Below are 18,741 nucleotides of genomic sequence, written 5' to 3'. Positions count from 1 at the left end.
GTTTTTCCGACAATGGGTCATCAGTAGATTCTTAACTCCAGATAATTTTTATTGAATTCAAATTCCACCATCTGCCGTGGCGGGGATTCGAACCCGGGTCCCCCCAGAACGTTAGCTGAGTTTCTGGATTAATAGTCCAGCAATAATACCACTAGGCCATCACCTCCCCGATGCTGAGAGGTTGTTCCACTAGTCAGAGAGTCTAGGACTACAGGGCATCATCTCAGAGTAAGGGGGTGGCCCATTGAAGACAGAGATCATAGATCAGAGCATCCTACAGTGCAGAAGGAGGCCATTCGGTCCATCGAGTCTGCACCGACAATTCCAGGCCCTATCCCCACAACCCCCACATTTACCCCGCTAATCCCTCTAAACTACGCATCCCGGGACACTAAGGGACAATTTAGCATGGCCAATCCCCTAACCTACAACGCTTTGGACTGTGGGGGGAAGCCGGAGCACCCGGAGGAAACCCACGCAGACACGGGGGGGAGAACGTGCAGACTCCACACAGACAGTGACCCCAAGCCGGAAATCGAACCAGGATCCCTGGTGCTGTGAGGCAGCAGCGCTAACCCACTGTGCCACCCATGAGGAGAAGATGAGGAGGAATTTCTTCTCTCAGAGGGGAGTGAATCTGTGGAATTCCATGGAGTAACAGAATGGAGGATTAATAGCCAAACAGCAGGCTGAGCTCAAGGACGAGGAACGTGGAAACATAAGGGAGGTAAACTTTCAAGGAAGAACACGATGGGCCCCAGCCAAAAAGAGGACCCTAATCCGCCCTCTGAATCAACAGAGTGAAAGTCCCCGCCAGAAGGTGAGAGAGAGACCCTTGGTATCCGAATGTGGAAGACAGATTCCCAGCAGGGAATGTTCAACACCAAGGAACACAGGAAGAGGACAGCCGAGTATCTGATACACCCATTACTACAACTTCAAATAAATTCCTATCATTCCTTACCCGTGTGAGCCACAGGGATGCAGCGACTGAGCGGATTAACCACTTCCGTCTATCACTCACACTCAGCGTGGAGCGGCAGGGGAGGGTCCCAGCTCGGAGCGGCAGGGGAAGGGTCCCAGCTCGGAGCGGCAGGGGAAGGGTCCCAGCTCGGAGCGGGAGGGAAGGGTCCCAGCTCGGAGCGGGAGGGAAGGATCCCAGCTCGGAGCGGTCCCGGCTCGGAGCGGCAGGGGAGGGTCCCAGTGTGGAGCGGGAGCGAAGGGTCCCAGTGTGGAGGGGGAGGGCAGGGTCCCAGCTCAGAGCGGGAGGGAAGGGTCCCAGCTCGGAGTGGCAGGGGAAGGATCCCAGCTCGGAGCGGCAGGGGAAGGGTCACAGCTCGGAGCGGCAGCGGAGGGTCCCAGCTCGGAGCGGCAGCGGGGGGTCCCAGCTCAGAGCGGAAGGGAAGGGTCCCAGCTCGGAGCGGCAGGGGGAGGGTCTCAGCTCGGGGCGGCAGGGGAAGGGTCCCAGCTCGGAGCGGCAGGGGAGGGGTCCCAGCTCGGAGCGGCAGAGGAGGATCCCAGTGTGGAGTGGGAGGGAAGGGACCCAGTGTGGAGCGGGAGGGAAGGGTCCCAGCTCGGAGCGGCAGCAGAGGATCCCAGCTCGGAGTGGCAGCGGAGGGTCCCAGCCCGGAGCGGCAGCGGAGGGTCCCAGATTGGAGCGGCAGCGGAGGGTCCCAGCTCGGAGCGCCCGGGGAAGGGTCCCAGCTCGGAGCGGCCGGGGAAGGGTCCCAGCACAGAGTGGCAGGGGAAGGGTCCCAGCTCGGAGCTGCATGGGAAGGGTCCCAGATCGGAGCGGCAGGGGAGTGTCCCAGCTCGGAGCAGCAGGGGAGGGTCGCAGCTCGGAGCGGCCGGGGAAGGGTCCCAGCTCGGAGCGGCCGGGGAAGGGTCCCAGCTCGGAGCGGCAGGGGAAGGGTCCCAGCTCGGAGCAGCAGGGGAAGGGTCCCAGCTCAGAGCGGCAGGGAAAGGGTCCCAGCTCGGAGCGGGAGGGAAGGGTCCCAGCTCGGAGCGGCAGCGGAGGGGTCCCGGCTCGGAGCGGCAGGGGAAGGTCCCAGTGTGGAGCGGGAGCGAAGGGTCCCAGTGTGGAGCGGGAGGGAAGGGTCCCAGCTCAGAGTGGAAGGGAAGGGTCCCAGCTCGGAGCGGCAGGGGAAGGGTCCCCGCTCGGAGCGGCAGCGGAGGGTCCCAGCTCAGAGCGGCAGGGGAAGGGTCCCAGCTCGGAGCGGCAGCAGAGGATCCCAGCTCGGAACGGCAGCGGAGGGTCCCAGCCCGGAGCGGCAGCAGAGGGTCCCAGCTCGGAGCGGCAGCAGGGGGTCCCAGCTCGGAGCGGGAGGGAAGGGTCCCAGCTCGGAGCTGGAGGGATGGGTCCCAGCTCGGAGTGGGAGGGAAAGGTCGGAGCTCAGAGCGGGAGGGAAGGGCCCCAGCACGGAGCGGCAGGGGACGGTCCCAGCGTGGAGCGGGAGGGAAGGGTCTCAGTGCAGAGCAGAAGGGGAGAGCCCCAGCGCGGAGCGGGAGTGGACAGCGTCTCAGAGTTTCCGACAGCCCTGGATTGTTTATGCTGCAGTGAGTTGTTGTGATCTGGAAGGAGCTGCCTGAAAGGGCGGTGGAAGCAGATTCAACAGGAACTTTCCAAAGGGGGAAACACTGGAAAAGGAGAGATTTGCAGGGCCGTGGGGAGAAAGAGCGGGGGGCAGGGGGAGTAATGGGATAGATCTAGCAAAGAGCTAGCACAGGAAGGGTGGGCCGAATGGCCTCCTGTTGGGCTATGTGAGTCTGTGATTGTCTGAATGAGCAGGGCGAGGGCTCCAGGTGCAAAACAGCAGCGATCATTCGTTAGCGAGAGTGGCGTGAGTGAGAGGCAACTTGTTTTCACCCCCTGTGCTGTTTTCCATCTATCACAAAACCAGCTGAGGGCAACACGGGGTTAGATACAGAGTAAAGCTCCCTCTACACTGTCCCCATCAAACACTCCCAGGACAGGTACAGCACGGGGTTAGATACAGAGTAAAGCTCCCTCTACACTGTCCCCATCAAACACTCCCAGGACAGGTACAGCACGGGGTTAGATACAGAGTAAAGCTCCCTCTACACTGTCCCCATCAAACACTCCCAGGACAGGTACAGCACGGGGTTAGATACAGAGTAAAGCTCCCTCTACACTATCCCCATCAAACACTCCCAGGACGGGTACAGCACGGGGTTAGATACAGAGTAAAGCTCCCTCTACACTGTCCCCATCAAACACTCCCAGGACAGGTACAGCACGGGGTTAGATACAGAGTAAAGCTCCCTCTACACTGTCCCCCATCAAACACTCCCAGGACAGGTACAGCACGGGGTTAGATACAGAGTAAAGCTCCCTCTACACTGTCCCCCATCAAACACTCCCAGGACAGGTACAGCACGGGGTTAGATACAGAGTAAAGCTCCCTCTACACTGTCCCCCATCAAACACTCCCTGGACAGGTACAGCACGGGGTTAGATACAGAGTAAAGTTCCCTCTACACTGTCCCCCATCAAACACTCCCAGGACAGGTACAGCACGGGGTTAGATACAGAGTAAAGCTCCCTCTACACTGTCCCCATCAAACACTCCCAGGACAGGTACAGCACGGGGTTAGAGACAGAGTAAAGCTCCCTCTACACTGTCCCCCATCAAACACTCCCAGGACAGGTACAGCACGGGGTTAGATACAGAGTAAAGCTCCCTCTACACTGTCCCCCATCAAACACTCCCAGGACAGGTAAAGCACGGGATTAGATACAACTATTTCTTTATGTGGGATAATATTTGGTTAAATCTCGTGGGGACAATATTAATACATGTGGATAAATTGGACAGAATCAGATTTACTTGTTAATCCCCCTGATTCTTACATTAGATAACAGCGGCTTTAGATTCTGAATATTCCTGACCCACTGAAGCAGAATGTGTTGGAGCTCTCACGATGGTTTGACGGAATTGTAGTGGTCGCTTCATGTGGGACTCGATCCCACTGGGAGTGGGGTGAATGTGGGACTCACTCCCATGGGGAGTGGGGGAGAATGTGGGACTCGCTCCCACGGGGAGTGGGGGAGAATGTGGGACTTGCTCCCACGGGGAGTGGGGGTGAATGTGGGACTCGCTCCCACGGGGAGTGGGGTGAATGTGGGACTCACTCCCATGGGGAGTGGGGGAGAATGTGGGAATCGCTCCCACGGGGAGTGGGGGAGAATGTGGGACTCGCTCCCACAGGGGGAGTGGGGGAGAATGTGGGACTTGCTCCCACGGGGAGTGGGGGTGAATGTGGGACTCACTCCCACGGGGGGAGTGGGGGAGAATGTGGAACTCGCTCCCACGGGGGGAGTGGGGGAGAATGTGGGACTCACTCCCACGGGGGAGTGGGGGGAGAATGTGGGACTCGCTCCCACGGGGGAGTGGGGGGAGAATGTGGGACTCGCTCCCACGGGGAGTGGGGGAGAATGTGGGACTCACTCCCACGGGGGAGTGGGGGAGAATGTGGGACTCGCTCCCACGGGGAGAGTGGGGGAGAATGTGGAACTCGCTCCCACGGGGGAGTGGGGGAGAATGTGGGACTCGCTCCCACGGGGGGAGTGGGGGGAATGTGGAATTCGCTCCCATGGAGACTGGGGGAGAATGTGGGACTCACTCCCACGGGGAGTGGGGGAGAATGTGGGACTCACTCCCACGGGGGAGTGGGGGAGAATGTGGGACTTGCTCCCACGGGAGAGTGGGGGAGAATGTGGGACTCGCTCCCACGGGGGAGTGGGGGAGAATGTGGGACTCGCTCCCACGGAGTGGGGGTGAATGTGGGACTCACTCCCACGGGGGGAGTGGGGGAGAATGTGGGACTCGCTCCCACGGGGGGAGTGGGGGAGAATGAGACAGAAGACAGAGAGAGAGACAGAGGTGGAGAGGTTTTGGGGGGGAATTCCAGAGGTTGGGGCCCCCCCGGCAGCTGAAGGCACGGCCGCCAATGGCGGAGCGATGGGAATTGGGGGATGCTCAAGAGGCCGGAATTGGAGGGTTTTCCCTTCCCCAAAACCACGGACAATCTGCAGCAAGATTCCCGATTTCAGTAACATTGCGCCAACGGCACTCACAATGACCAGAATGTTCACATCCCCCAAAAACCTTCCTGACATCAGAGAGGCACTGTGTAAAGATTAACGTGAAAGTAGATGAGGTTTTCTAGAATGTTCTCAGGGATGAGGGGGGCTTCAGTTCACGCGGAGAGACTGGGAGAAGCTGGGATCGCTCCCCTCGGAGCGGAGAAGGTTAAGGGGGAGATTGAATCGAGGCGTTCAGAATCAGGAAGGGTTTGGATTGAGTGAATAAGGAGAAAGTGTTTCCAGTGTCAGGAGGGTGGGGAACCAGAGGGGGGGGCGGGGGACACAGATTGAAGAGAATCGGGGAAAGGCCCAGAGGGGGAGATGAGGAGAATGTTTTTTTGCGAGTTGTTGTGATCTGGAAGGCGCTGCCTGAAAGGGCGGTGGAAGCAGATTCAACAGGAACTTTCAAAAGGGGGAAAATACTGGAAAAGGAGAGATTTGCAGGGCTGTGGGGGGAAAGAGCGGGAGGGAGGGGGGAGTTATTGGATAGATCTTTCAAAGAGCTAGCACAGGAGGGGTGGGCCGAATGGCCTCCTCTGTGTTGTTCTATTCTATGAATGGTTATAGGGAGGAATGCTGATAGGAGTTTAAACATCGGAACTAGGAGCAGGAGTCGGCCATCTGGCCCCTCGAGCCTGCTCCGCCATTCAATAAGATCATGGTTGATCTTTTCGTGGACTCAGCTCCACTTACCCGCCCGCTCACCGTAACCCTTAATTCCTTTACTGTTCAAAAATCTATCTATCCTTGCCTTAAAAACATTCAATGAGGTAGCCTCAACTGCTTCACTGGGCAGGGAATTCCACAGATTCACAACCCTTTGTGTGAAGAAGTTTCTCCTCAACTCAGTCCTAAATCTGCTCCCCCTTATTTTGAGGCTATGCCCCCTAGTTCTAGTTTCACCCGCCAGTGGAAACAACTTCCCTGCTTCTATCTTATCTATTCCCTTCATAATCTTATATGTTTCTATAAGATCTCCCCTCATTCTTCTGAATTCCAATGAGTACAGCCCCAGTCTACTCAGTCTCTCCTCATAAGCCAACCCTCTCAACTCCGGAACCAACCTAGTGAATCTCCTCTGTACCCCCTCCAGTGCCAGTATATCCTTTCTCAAGTAAGGAGACCAAAACTGTACACAGTACTCCAGGTGTGGCCTCACCAGCACCTTATACAGCTGCAACATAACCTCGCTGTTTTTAAACTCCATCCCTCCAGCAATGAAGGGCAAAATTCCATTTGCCTTCTTAATTACCTGCTGCACCTGCAAACCAACTCCTTGTGATTCCTGCACAAGGACACCCAGGTCCCTCTGCACAGCAGCATGCTGCAATTTTTTACCATTTAAATAATAGTCCATTTTGCTGTTATTCCGACCAAAATGGATGACCTCACATTTGCCAACATTGTACTCCATCTGCCAGACCCTCACCCACTCACTTAGACTATCTATATCCCTTTGCAGACTTTCAGCGTCCTCTGCACACTTTGCTCTGCCACCTATCTTAGTGTCATCTGCGAACTTAACACACTTTTTGAGAGGGGTGGGAGGCGACACTAATTGGATAGATTCTATTATCTAGTGGTATTATCGCTCAAGAAACATAGAAACCCTACAGTGCAGAAGGAGGCCTTTCGGCCCATCGAGTCTGCACCGACCACAATCCCACCCAGGCCCTACCCCCACATATTTACCCACTAATCCCTCTAACCTACGCATCCCAGGACACTAAGGGGCAATTTTAGCATGGCCAATCAACCTAACCCGCACATCTTTGGACTGTGGGAGGAAACCGGAGCACCCGGAGGAAACCCACGCAGACACGAGGAGAATGTGCAAACTCCACACAGACAGTGACCCGAGCCGGGAATCGAACCCGGGACCCTGGAGCTGTGAAGCAGCAGTGCTAACCACTGTGCTACCGTACCGCTCAAGTATTAATCCAGAAACTCAGCTAATGTTCTGGGGGACCCGGGTTCGAATCCCGCCACGGCAGATGGTGGAATTTGAATTCAATAAAAAAATATCTGGAATTAAGAATCTACTGATGACCCATTGTCGGAAAAACCCATCTGGTTCCCTTTAGGGAAGGAAATCTGCCGTCCTTACCCCGGTCTGGCCTACATGTGACTCCAGAGCCACAGCAATGTGGTTGACTCTCAACTGCCCTCCAAGGGCAACTAGGGATGGGCAATAAATGCTGTCCCAGCCAGTGACGCCCATGTCCCAGGAATGAATTTTAAAAAATCGTTCAAAGAGCTAGCACAGAGAGGGTGGGCCGAATGGCCTCCTATTGACCCGGGAGATTCTGTGAAAAGGGTTTTTTGAGGGTTTGAAGGGGTGACCTTTGAGATTTGAGAGTGGCGAGGGTTCGAGAGCAGGGTTCCAGGGTGAGAGTGGCGAGGGTTCGAGAGCAGGGTTCCAGGGTGAGAGTGGCGAGGGTTCCAGAGCAGGGTTCCAGGGTGAGAGTGGTGAGGGTTCGAGAGCAGGGTTCCAGGGTGAGAGTGGCGAGGATTCGAGAGCAGGGTTCCAGGGTGAGAGTGGCGAGGGTTCGAGAGCAGGGTTCCAGGGTGAGAGTGGCGAGGGTTCGAGAGCAGGGTTCCAGGGTGAGAGTGGTGAGGGTTGGGGAACAGGGTTTGGGGTGAGAGTGACGGGGAGAGGGAATGGGAGAGTAGGGTTTGGGGGTGAGAGTGATGGGGGGAGAGTAGGGTTTGGGGGTGAGAGTGATGGGGGAGAGTAGGGTTTGGGGATGAGAGTGACAGGGGGAGAGTAGGGTTTGGGGTGAGAGTGGTGGGGGAGAGTTGGGTTTGGGGTGAGAGTGATGGGGAGAGTAGGGTTTGGGGTGAGAGTGACGGGGAGAGGAGGGTTTGGGGATGAGAGTGACGGGGGAGAGTTGGGTTTGGGGTGAGAGTGATGGGGGAGAGTAGGGTTTGGGGGTGAGAGTGATGGGGAGAGTAGTGTTTGGGGTGAGTGATGGGGGGAGAGTAGGGTTTGGGGTGAGTGATGGGGGGAGAGTAGGGTTTGGGGATGAGAGTGATGGGGGGAGAGTAGGGTTTGGGGGGTGAGAGTGATGGGGAGAGTAGGGTTTGGGAGTGAGAGTGATGGGGGAGAGTAGGGTTTGGGGGTGAGAGTGATGGGGGGAGAGTTGGGTTTGGGGTGAGAGTGATGGGGAGAGTAGGGTTTGGGGTGAGAGTGATGGGGAGAGTAGGGTTTGGGGTGAGAGTGATGGGGAGAGTAGGGTTTGGGGTGAGAGTGATGGGGGAGAGTAGGGTTTGGGGTGAGAGTGATGGGAGGGAGAGTAGGGTTTGGGGTGAGTGATGGGGGGAGAGTAGGGTTTGGGGTGAGAGTGACGGGGAGAGTAGGGTTTGGGGTGAGAGTGATGGGGAGAGTAGGGTTTGGGGTGAGAGTGATGGGGAGAGTAGGGTTTGGGAGTGAGAGTGATGGGGGGAGAGTAGCGTTTGGGGTGAGAGTGACGGGGAGAGTAGGGTTTGGGGTGAGAGTGACGGGGAGAGTATGGTTTGGGGTGAGAGTGATGGGGGAGAGTAGGGTTTGGGGTGAGAGTGATGGGGGAGAGTAGGGTTTGGGGGTGAGAGTGACGGGGGAGAGTAGAGTTTTGGAGTGAGAGTGATGGGAGGAGAGTAGGGTTTGGGGTGAGAGTGACGGGGGAAAGTTGGGTTTGGGGATGAGAGTGACGGGGGGAGAGTAGGGTTTGGGGTGAGAGTGATGGAGGAGAGTTGGGTTTGGGGTGAGAGTGATGGGGAGAGTTGGGTTTGGGGTGAGAGTGATGGGGGAGAGTAGGGTTTGGGGGTGAGTGTGATGGGGGAGAGTAGGGTTTGGGGATGAGAGTGGCGGGGGAGAGTTGGGTTTGGGGTGAGAGTGATGGGGAGAGTAGGGTTTGGGGATGAGAGTGACGGGGGGAGAGTAGGGTTTGGGGTGAGAGTGATGGGGGAGAGTTCGGTTTGGGGTGAGAGTGATGGGGGAGAGTAGGGTTTGGGGTGAGAGTGATGGGGGAGAGTAGGGTTTGGGGGTGAGAGTGACGGGGGGAGAGTAGGGTTTGGGGTGAGAGTGATGGGGGAGAGTTCGGTTTGGGGTGAGAGTGATGGGGGAGAGTAGGGTTTGGGGTGAGAGTGATGGGGGAGAGTAGGGTTTGGGGGTGAGAGTGATGGGGAGAGTAGGGTTTGGGGTGAGTGATGGGGGGAGAGTAGCGTTTGGGGATGAGAGTGATGGGGGGAGAGTAGGGTTTGGGGTGAGTGATGGGGGGAGAGTAGGGTTTGGGGGTGAGAGTGACGGGGGAGAGTAGGGTTTGGGAGTGAGAGTGATGGGGGGAGAGTAGGGTTTGGGGTGAGAGTGACGGGGAGAGTAGGGTTTGGGGATGAGAGTGACGGGGGAGAGTTGGGTTTCGGGTGAGAGTGATGGGGGAGAGTAGGGTTTGGGGATGAGAGTGACAGGGGAGAGTTGGGTTTGGGGTGAGAGTGATGGGGGAGAGTTGGGTTTGGGGTGAGAGTGATGGGGGAGAGTAGGGTTTGGGGTGAGAGTGATGGGGAGAGTAGGGTTTGGGGTGAGAGTGACGGGGAGAGTAGGGTTTGGGGTGAGAGTGATGGGGAGAGTAGGGTTTGGGAGTGAGAGTGATGGGGGAGAGTAGGGTTTGGGGTGAGAGTGACGGGGGAGAGTAGGGTTTGGGGTGAGAGTGACGGGGGAGAGTAGGGTTTGGGGTGAGAGTGACGGGGAAGAGTTGGGTTTGGGGTGAGAGTGATGGGGGAGAGTTGGGTTTGGGGTGAGAGTGACGGGGAGAGTAGGTTTGGGGTGAGAGTGATGGGGAGAGTAGGGTTTGGGAGTGAGAGTGATGGGGGAGAGTAGGGTTTGGGGTGAGAGTGATGGGGGAGAGTAGGGTTTGGGGTGAGAGTGACGGGGGAGAGTAGGGTTTGGGGTGAGAGTGACGGGGGAGAGTAGGGTTTGGGGTGAGAGTGACGGGGGAGAGTAGGGTTTGGGGTGAGAGTGACGGGGGAGAGTAGGGTTTGGGGTGAGAGTGACGGGGGAGAGTAGGGTTTGGGGTGAGAGTGACGGGGAAGAGTAGGGTTTGGGGTGTGAGTGACGGGGGAAGGGTTGCAGAGTAGGGTTTGGGGGGAGAGTGATGGGGGAGAGTAGGGTTTGGGGTGAGCGTGACGGGGGAGAGTAGGGTTTGGGAGTGGGAGTGACGGGGGGAGAGTAGGGTTTGGGGGGAGAGTGACGAGGGGAGAGGGCAGTGTTCCAGCGGGTGAAGATTTGGGAGTTGAGGACGAGGATTCAGACTCACGTTGTCTCGTCATTCTCGAAGACCAGGTGCCCGCTGTACTGCTCAAAGTCCTCGCCCGCCTTGGCCGTGCCCTCCACCATCTTGAACGGGATGTGGACGGTTCCCCGGGCCCCCGAGGTCCGCTGCACCTTGACCCGCATGACCCCCACGCTCTCGCTGACCCGCTGCGACTCCTGTTCCAGGGCGAAGATGCCGGCGTGGTCATCGTCGAAGATGGTGATGGTGGCGGTGCTGGGAGAGCCCAGGACGTAGACGGTGGGCACGGGGGCCAGGCGGCTCTCCTCCGTCTGACTGACCCGCAGGTTGCTCAGGTGGACGTGGAAGTACTCGTCCTCCTCGAAGATGTCGTCGTCGATGATGCCCACCGCCAGCTCCCGCCGCGTCTCGCCCGGCTTGAAGACCAGCGTGCCCTCGGCAAACTGGTAGTCCGAGCCGGCGTTGGCCGTGCCGTCCTCGGTGCGGAAGTCCACCATGACGGTGCAGGTGGAGTCGCCGCCGTCCCGCGTGACGGCCAGCTTGAGGGCGCCGCAGTTCTCAAAGCACTGGTACTGGGCGTGCTCGAAGCAGACGGTGCCCCCGCCAGTCCCGGCGCCCCCCCGCACGTCCTGGAGGCTCAGGGGCTTGCGGGCCTGCTCGGCCGCGTGCTTCTTGAGGATGTTGCCGGCGCCCGTCATGCGCCGGGTGGCCTGGATCCGGTAGAAGGCGCGACTCTTCTGTTGCTGGCTCAGGGTGTGATAGTTGGCCATTTCCACCAGCTGCTCCATGTCCTTGTCGGGGTGCCGTTGGCGGAGCTCCTTCAGCACCCGCGCCATCACCCGCCGCGCCTCCTCCTCCTGGTCCTTCTCGCCCGCCTCCGACTCCACGCCCTCCTGCGAGCCCTTGTAGGCCCCGTCCAGCTCCATGTCCAGCTTCTCCAGCGGCCGCTCGCCCACCGTCTCGATGATCAGCCCCCGGCTCTTGTCAGCCCGGTAACGCTTGTACATGTACTTGTAGATCAGGAGGCGCCGGTCGGCGATCCACGCCACCAGCACGCACACCGGGAAGAAGAATAAGGTGACCAGGCCTTCCCACACGTCCACCACACCCGGCGAGATAACGGCCAGGATCAGGTAGAGCCAGATATAGGCGAAGATGCTCCAACTCGCAGTCACAAAGAAGACCCGGAGGTGCTTGATCTTACGACTCTCACCATCAGGGATCACGTAAATGCAGGTGGCGATGATGATAAACATGTTAAAGGCGGCACTGCCCACGATGGTGGCAGGACCCAGGGTGCCCGCCTCGAAGTTGTGCCCGCAGACTTCGATGACGGAGAGCAGGATCTCCGGGGCGGAGGAGCCCAGCGCCATCAAGGTCAGGTTCGACACCGTCTCGTTCCAGATGCGCACCGTCGTGGTCACCGTCTCGCCGTTGGCCTTCTTGATGGTGATCTCCCGCTCCTGCGAGGTGATCACCTCGATGGACGCCATGAAGCGGTCGGCAATGATGGACATACCCAGGAACATGTAGACCAGCGCCACGAAGTAGACAATAGCCCGGGCCACCTTGTCGCCCACCGAGGGGTCCTGGGGCAGCCACAGCGGCAGGATCACCCCCTTCTCGCAGGCGTACAGGCCCATGCAGGTGCCATTCTCGCCCGGCGGGACAGTGGCGGCCACCCGGTCCGCGCCGCGCGCCGGCCGGGCGCCGCCCACCAGCGCCAGCAGGAGGCCGCCAGCCGGAAGGATCCGGAACGGGACGCACTGCGGCACCATCTTCCCCGCTCCACGGTCAACACTGCAACACAGAGAGAGGAACACATCCAGTCAAACAGGACAAAGAACAAAGAAAATTACAGCACAGGAACAGGCCCTTCGGCCCTCCAAGCCTGCACCGACCATGCTACCCCCGACTGAACTAAAACCCCCTACCCTTCCGGGGACCGTATCCCTCTATTCCCATCCTATTCATGTATTTGTCAAGACGCCCCTTAAAACTCACTATCGTATCCGCTTCCACTACCTCCCCCGGCAGCGAGTTCCAGGCACCCACCACCCTCTGTGTAAAAAATCTGCCTCGTACATCTCCTTTAAACCTTGCCCCTCGCACCTTAAACCTGTGTCCCCTAGTAATTGACTCTTCCACCCTGGGGAAAAAGCTTCTGACTATCCACTCTGTCCATGCCCCTCATAATCTTGTAGACGTCTATCAGGTCGCCCCTCAACCTCCGTCGCTCCAGTGAGAACAAACCAAGTTTCTCCAACCTCTCCTGATAGCTAATGCCCTCCATACCAGGCAACATCCTGGTAAATCTTTTCTGTACCCTCGCCAAAGCCTCCACATCCTTCCGGTAGAGTGGGGACCAGTCATCACCCAGAGAAACAGTGTAGAGGGAGCTTTACTCTGTATCTATCCCCGTGCTGTACCTGTCCTGGGAGTGTTTGATGGGGACAGTGCAGAGGGAGCTTTACTCTGTATCTAACCCCGTGCTGTACCTGTCCTGGGAGTGTTTGATGGGACAGTGTAGAGGGAGCTTTACTCTGTATCTAACCCCATGCTGTACCTGTCCTGGGAGTGTTTGATGGGACAGTGTAGAGGGAGCTTTACTCTGTATCTAACCCCGTGCTGTACCTGTCCTGGGAGCGTCTGATGGGGGACAGTATAGAGTCATAGAGGTTTACAGCATGGAAACAGGCCCTTCGGCCCAACTTGTCCATGCCGCCCTTTTTATTTCAACGACTAACCTAGTCCCAATTGCCCGCGTTTGGCCCATATCCCTCTATACCCATCGTTCCCATGTAACTGTCTAAATGCTTTTTAAAAGACAAAATTATACCCGCCTCTACTACTACCTCTGGCAGTTCGTTCCAGACACTCACCACCCTCTGTGTGAAAAATCTGCCCCTCTGGATTCTTTTGTATCTCTCCCCTCTCACCTTAAAGCTTTGCCCCCTATTTTTAGACTTCCCTACCTTTGGGAAAAGATATTGACTATCTAGCTGATCTGTGCCCCTCATTATTTTATAGACCTCTATAAGATCACCCCTCAACTTCCTACGCTCCAGAGAAAAAAGTCCCGGTCTATCCAGCCTCTCCTTATAACTCAATCCATCAAGTCCCGGTAGCATCCTAGTAAATCTTTTCTGCACTCTTTCTAGTTTAATAATATCCTTTCTATAATAGGGTGACCAGAACTGCACACAGTATTCCAAGTGTGGCCTTACCAATGTCTTGTACAACTTCAACAAGACGTCCCAACTCCCGTATTCAATGTTCTGACCAATGAAACCAAGCATGCCGAATGCCTTCTTCACCACTCTGTCCACCTGTGACTCCACTTTCAAGGAGCTATGAACATGTACCCCTAGATCTCTTTGTTCTGTAACTCTCCCCAAAGTCCTACCATTAACTGAGTAAGTCCTGCCCTGGTTTAATCTCCCAAAATGCATCACCTTGCACTTATCTAAATTAAACTCCATCTGCCATTCGTCAGCCCACTGGCCCAATTGATCAAGATCCCGTTGCAATCCGAGATAACTTTCTTCACTGTCCACTATGCCACCAATCTTGGTGTCATCTGCAAACTTACTAACCATGCCTCCTATATTCTCATCCAAATCATTAATATAAATTACAAATAACAATGGGCCCAGCACTGATCCCTGAGGCACACCGCTGGTCACAGGCCTCCAGTTTGAAAAACAACCGTCTACAACCACCCTCTGGTTTCTGTCAAGAAGCCAATTTTGTATCCATTTAGATACCTCACCCTGAATCCTGTGAGATTTAACTTTATGCAACAACCTACCATGCGGTACCTTGTCAAAGACCTTGCTAAAGTCCATGTAGACAACATCAACTGCACTGCCCTCATCTACCTTCTTGGTTACCCCTTCAAAAAACTCAATAAAATTTGTGAGACGTGATTTTCCACTCACAAAGCCATGCTGACTGTCCCTAATCAGTCCTTGCGTCTCTAAATGCCTGTAGATCCTGTCTCTCAAAATACCTTCCAACAATTTACCCACCACAGATGTGAGGCTCACCGGCCTGTAGTTCCCAGGCTTTTCCCTGCAGCCCTTTTTAAACAAAGGCACAACATTTGCCACTCTCCAATCTTCAGGCACCTCACCCGTGACTATCGATGATTCAAATATCTCGGCTAGGGGACCCGCAATTTCCTCCCGAGCCTCCCACAATGTCTTGGGATACACTTCATCAGGTCCCGGGGATTTATCTACCGTGATGCACTTTAAGACTTCCAGCACCTCCTTCTCTGTAATATGTACACTCCTCAAGACATCAATATTTATTTCCCCAAGTTCCCTAACATCCATGCTTTTCTCAACAGTAAATACTGATGAGAAATATTCATTTAGGATCTCACCCATCTCTTGTGGATTCGCACATAGATTACCTTGTTGATCCTTAAGAGGCCCTACTTTCTCCCTTGTTACTCTTTTGCCCTTTATGTATTTGTAGAATTTCTTTGGATTCTCCTTTGCCTTATCTGCCAAAGCAATCTCGTGTCCCCTTTTTGCCCTCCTGATTTCTCTCTTAACTCTACTCCTACACCCCCTGTACTCTTCAAGGGATCCACTTGATCCCAGCTGCCTCTGCATGTCATGTGCCTCTTTCTTCTTCTTGACCAGGGCCTCAATATCCCGAGTCATCCAAAGTTCCCGACTTCTGCCAGCCTTGCCCTTCACTCCAAGAGGAATGTGTTTACCCTGAACCCTGGTTAACACACTTTTGAAAGCCTCCCACTTACCAGACGTCCCTTTGCCTTCCCACAGACTCCCCCAATTAACTTTTGAAAGTTCCTGCCTGATACCATCAAAATTGACCTTGCCCCAATTTAGAATTTTAACTTTTGGGCCAGACCTATCATTCTCCATAGCTATCTTAAAACTAATAGAATTATGGTCACTGGTCCCAAAGTGATCCCTCACTAACACTTCTGTCACCTGCCCTTCCTTATTTCCCAAGAGGAGGTCATGTTTTGCCCCCTCTCTAATCAGGCCATCCACATACTGAATGAGAAATTCCTCCTGAATACACTCAACAAATTTCTCTCCATCCAACCCTCGAATACTTTGGCTGTCCCAGTCAATGTTGGGAAAGTTAACATCTCCGACAATTACCACCCTATTTTTCTTGGAGCTATCTGTAATCTCCTTACATATTTGCTCCTCAATTTCCCACCGACTATTTGGGGGCCTATAGTACAACCCTATCAAAGTGATTTCCTTCTTCTTATTTCTCAGTTCTACCCATATAGACTCAGTGGCCAAACCCTCAGATATATCCCCTCTCAGTACTGCTGCGATGTTTTCCCGAATCAAAAGGGCAACGCTCCCTCCTGTTCTATCTTTCCTGTAGCATCTGTCCCCTGGAATATTGAGCTGCCAGTCCTGCCCTTCCCTTAGCCATGTTTCAGTGTATCCCGGTCTCATGTACCCATCCATGCCCTGGGTTCATCTCCCTTGCCCGTCAGGCCTCTTGCGTTGAAATAAATGCAGTTTAATCTGGACTTCCCTTGCTCTCTGCTCCGCTTTTGCCTGACCTGCCTAGTACTAGGATTACAGACACTGCCTTTACTACTTAATGTGCTCTCTTTAAATTCTGTGCTGTCCTGGGAGCTTTACTCTGTATCTAACCCCGTGCTGTACCTGTCCTGGGAGTGTTTGATGGGGACAGTGTAGAGGGAGCTTTACTCTGTATCTAACCCCGTGCTGTACCTGTCCTGGGAGTGTTTGATGGGGACAGTGTAGAGGGAGCTTCACTCTGTATCTAACCCCGTGCTGTACCAGTCCTGGGAGTGTTTGATGGGGACAGTGTAGAGGGAGATTTACTCTGTATCTAACCCCGTGTTGTATCTGTCCTGGGAGTGTTTGATGGGGGACAGTGTGGAGGGAGCTTTATTCTGTATCTAACCCCGTGCTGTACCTGTCCTGGGAGTGTTTGATGGGGGACAGTGTAGAGGGTGCTTTACTCTGTATCTAACCCCGTGCGGTACCTGTCCTGGGAGTGTTTGATGGGGACAGTGTAGAGGGAGCTTCACTCTGTATCTAACCCCGTGCTGTACCTGTCCTGGGGGTGTTTGATGGGGGACAGTGTAGAGGGAGTTTTACTCTGTATCTAACCCCGTGCTGTACCTGTCCTGGGAGCGTTTGATGGGGGACAGTGTAGAGGGAGCTTTACTCTGTATCTAACCCCGTGCTGTTCCTGTCCTGGGAGTGTTTGATGGGGGACAGTGTAGAGGGAGCTTTACTCTGTATCTAACCCCATGCTGTACCTGTCCTGGGAGTGTTTGATGAGGGACAGTGTAGAGGGAGCTTTACTCTGTATCTAACACCGTGCTGTACCTGTCCTGGGAGTGTTTGATGGGGACAGTGTAGAGGGAGCTTTACTCTGTATCTAACCCCGTGCTGTACCTGTCCTGGGAGTGTTTGATGAGGGACAGTGTAGAGGGAGCTTTACTCTGTATCTAACCCCGTGCTGTACCTGTCCTGCGAGTGTTTGATGGGGACAGTGTAGAGGGAGCTTTACTCTGTATCTAACCCCGTGCTGTACCAGTCCTGGGAGTGTTTGATGGGGACAGTGTAGAGGGAGATTTACTCTGTATCTAACCCCGTGTTGTATCTGTCCTGGGAGTGTTTGATGGGGGACAGTGTGGAGGGAGCTTTATTCTGTATCTAACCCCGTGCTGTACCTGTCCTGGGAGTGTTTGATGGGGGACAGTGTAGAGGGTGCTTTACTCTGTATCTAACCCTGTGCTGTACCTGTCCGGGGAGTGTTTGATGGGGGACAGTGTAGAGGAAGCTTTACTCTGTATCTAACCCCGTGCTGTCCCTGTCCTGGGAATGTTTGATGGGGACAGTGTAGAGGGAGCTTTACTCTGTATCTAACCCCGTGCTGTCCCTGTCCTGGGAATGTTTGATGGGGACAGTGTAGAGGGAGCTTTACTCTGTATCTAACCCCATGCTGTCCCTGTCCTGGGAATGTTTGATGGGGACAGTGTAGAGGGAGCTTTACTCTGTATCTAACCCCGTGCTGTCCCTGTCCTGGGAATGTTTGATGGGGACAGTGTAAAGGGAGCTTTACTCTGTATCTAACCCCGTGCTGTACCTGTCCTGGGAATGTTTGATGGGGACAGTGTAAAGGGAGCTTTACTCTGTATCTAACCCCGTGCTGTACCTGTCCTGGGAGTGTTTGATGGGGACAGTGTAGAGGGAGCTTTACTCTGTATCTAACCCCGTGCTGTACCTGTCCTGGGAGTGTTTGATGGGGACAGTGCAGAGGGAGCTTTACTCTGTATCTAACCCCGTGCTGTACCTGTCCTGGGAGTGTTTGATGGGGGACAGTGTAGAGGGAGCTTTACTCTGTATCTAACCCCGTGCTGTACCTGTCCTGGGAGTGTTTGATGGGGGACAGTGTGGAGGGAGCTTTACTCTGTATCTCACCCCGTGCTGTGCCTGTCCTGGGAGTGTTTGATGGGGGACAGTGTGGAGGGAGCTTTACTCTGTATCTCACCCCGTGCTGTGCCTGTCCTGGGAGTGTTTGATGAGGCTCGTAATATAAAAACAGATTGTTAAATTTGTTACAAGCATTTGAACAGAAAAAGAGTAAATAAAGGCAGTGTTTGTTCTCTGCGGAGGGAGTCTGGGGATTCGATATTGGAAAACAAAGACAGGGTAGGAGTGTTGCATGGATTTTCGTGTCTGTCCTCATGGTCCAGGACTTAAAAGATTCCCAAAGATATTTGTAAGTCGAGGGATGATCGGATGGGAACAATTTAAAAGAATCGCCAGCACCAGGGGAAGGGTCACCACGAAAACTATTTGACATAAAGGCTGACAGGTTTGCAGGACCGAGTCGCCAGCGTCACAAGTTCTGAATGGAATTGGCTGCCGAGGTACAAGATCTTTTGGTTCTAATCTTCCAGGATTCCGGGAAGAACCCAGCGGATTGGAAACTAGCAAAGCTAACACCTTTAATCTGGAGTGAACAGGGAACAAAGAACAGGAACAGGCCGTTCGGCCTTCCAATCCCGTGCTCCAACTAAACTAAAAGACACACCTCCTGCCCTGACTCGGTCCGTATCCCTCTATCCCCTCCCTATTCATGGACCCATCCAGATGCCTCTTAAATGTTGCTAATGTTCCACCACCTCCTCTGGCAGCGCGTTCCAGGCACCCACCACTCTCTGCGTGAAAAACTTCCCCCGCACATCTCCCTTAAACTTCCCCCCTCTCACCTTGAACCTGTGCCCCCCCGTGAAATTGACACTTCCACCCTGGGGAAAAAGCCTCTGACTCTCCCCCCTGTCTCTGCCTCTCATCATTCTGTAGACCAGGTCTC

The 18,741-nt window shown here is 55.0% G+C and overlaps 1 pseudogene; it reads right to left on the bottom strand.

Annotated features, from left to right (window-relative positions):
• Positions 1 to 10,394: 10,394 nt before the first annotated feature.
• Positions 10,395 to 12,035, bottom strand: LOC144487147 (sodium/calcium exchanger 1 pseudogene; annotated as a pseudogene).
• Between the last annotated feature and the right edge of the window lie 6,706 nt (positions 12,036 to 18,741).

Source organism: Mustelus asterias, unplaced genomic scaffold (assembly GCF_964213995.1).
Source record: "Mustelus asterias unplaced genomic scaffold, sMusAst1.hap1.1 HAP1_SCAFFOLD_618, whole genome shotgun sequence".
NCBI lineage: Eukaryota > Metazoa > Chordata > Chondrichthyes > Carcharhiniformes > Triakidae > Mustelus > Mustelus asterias.
Note: the sequence above shows the minus strand (reverse complement) of the source record. Positions and strands in the feature narration are given on the sequence as shown.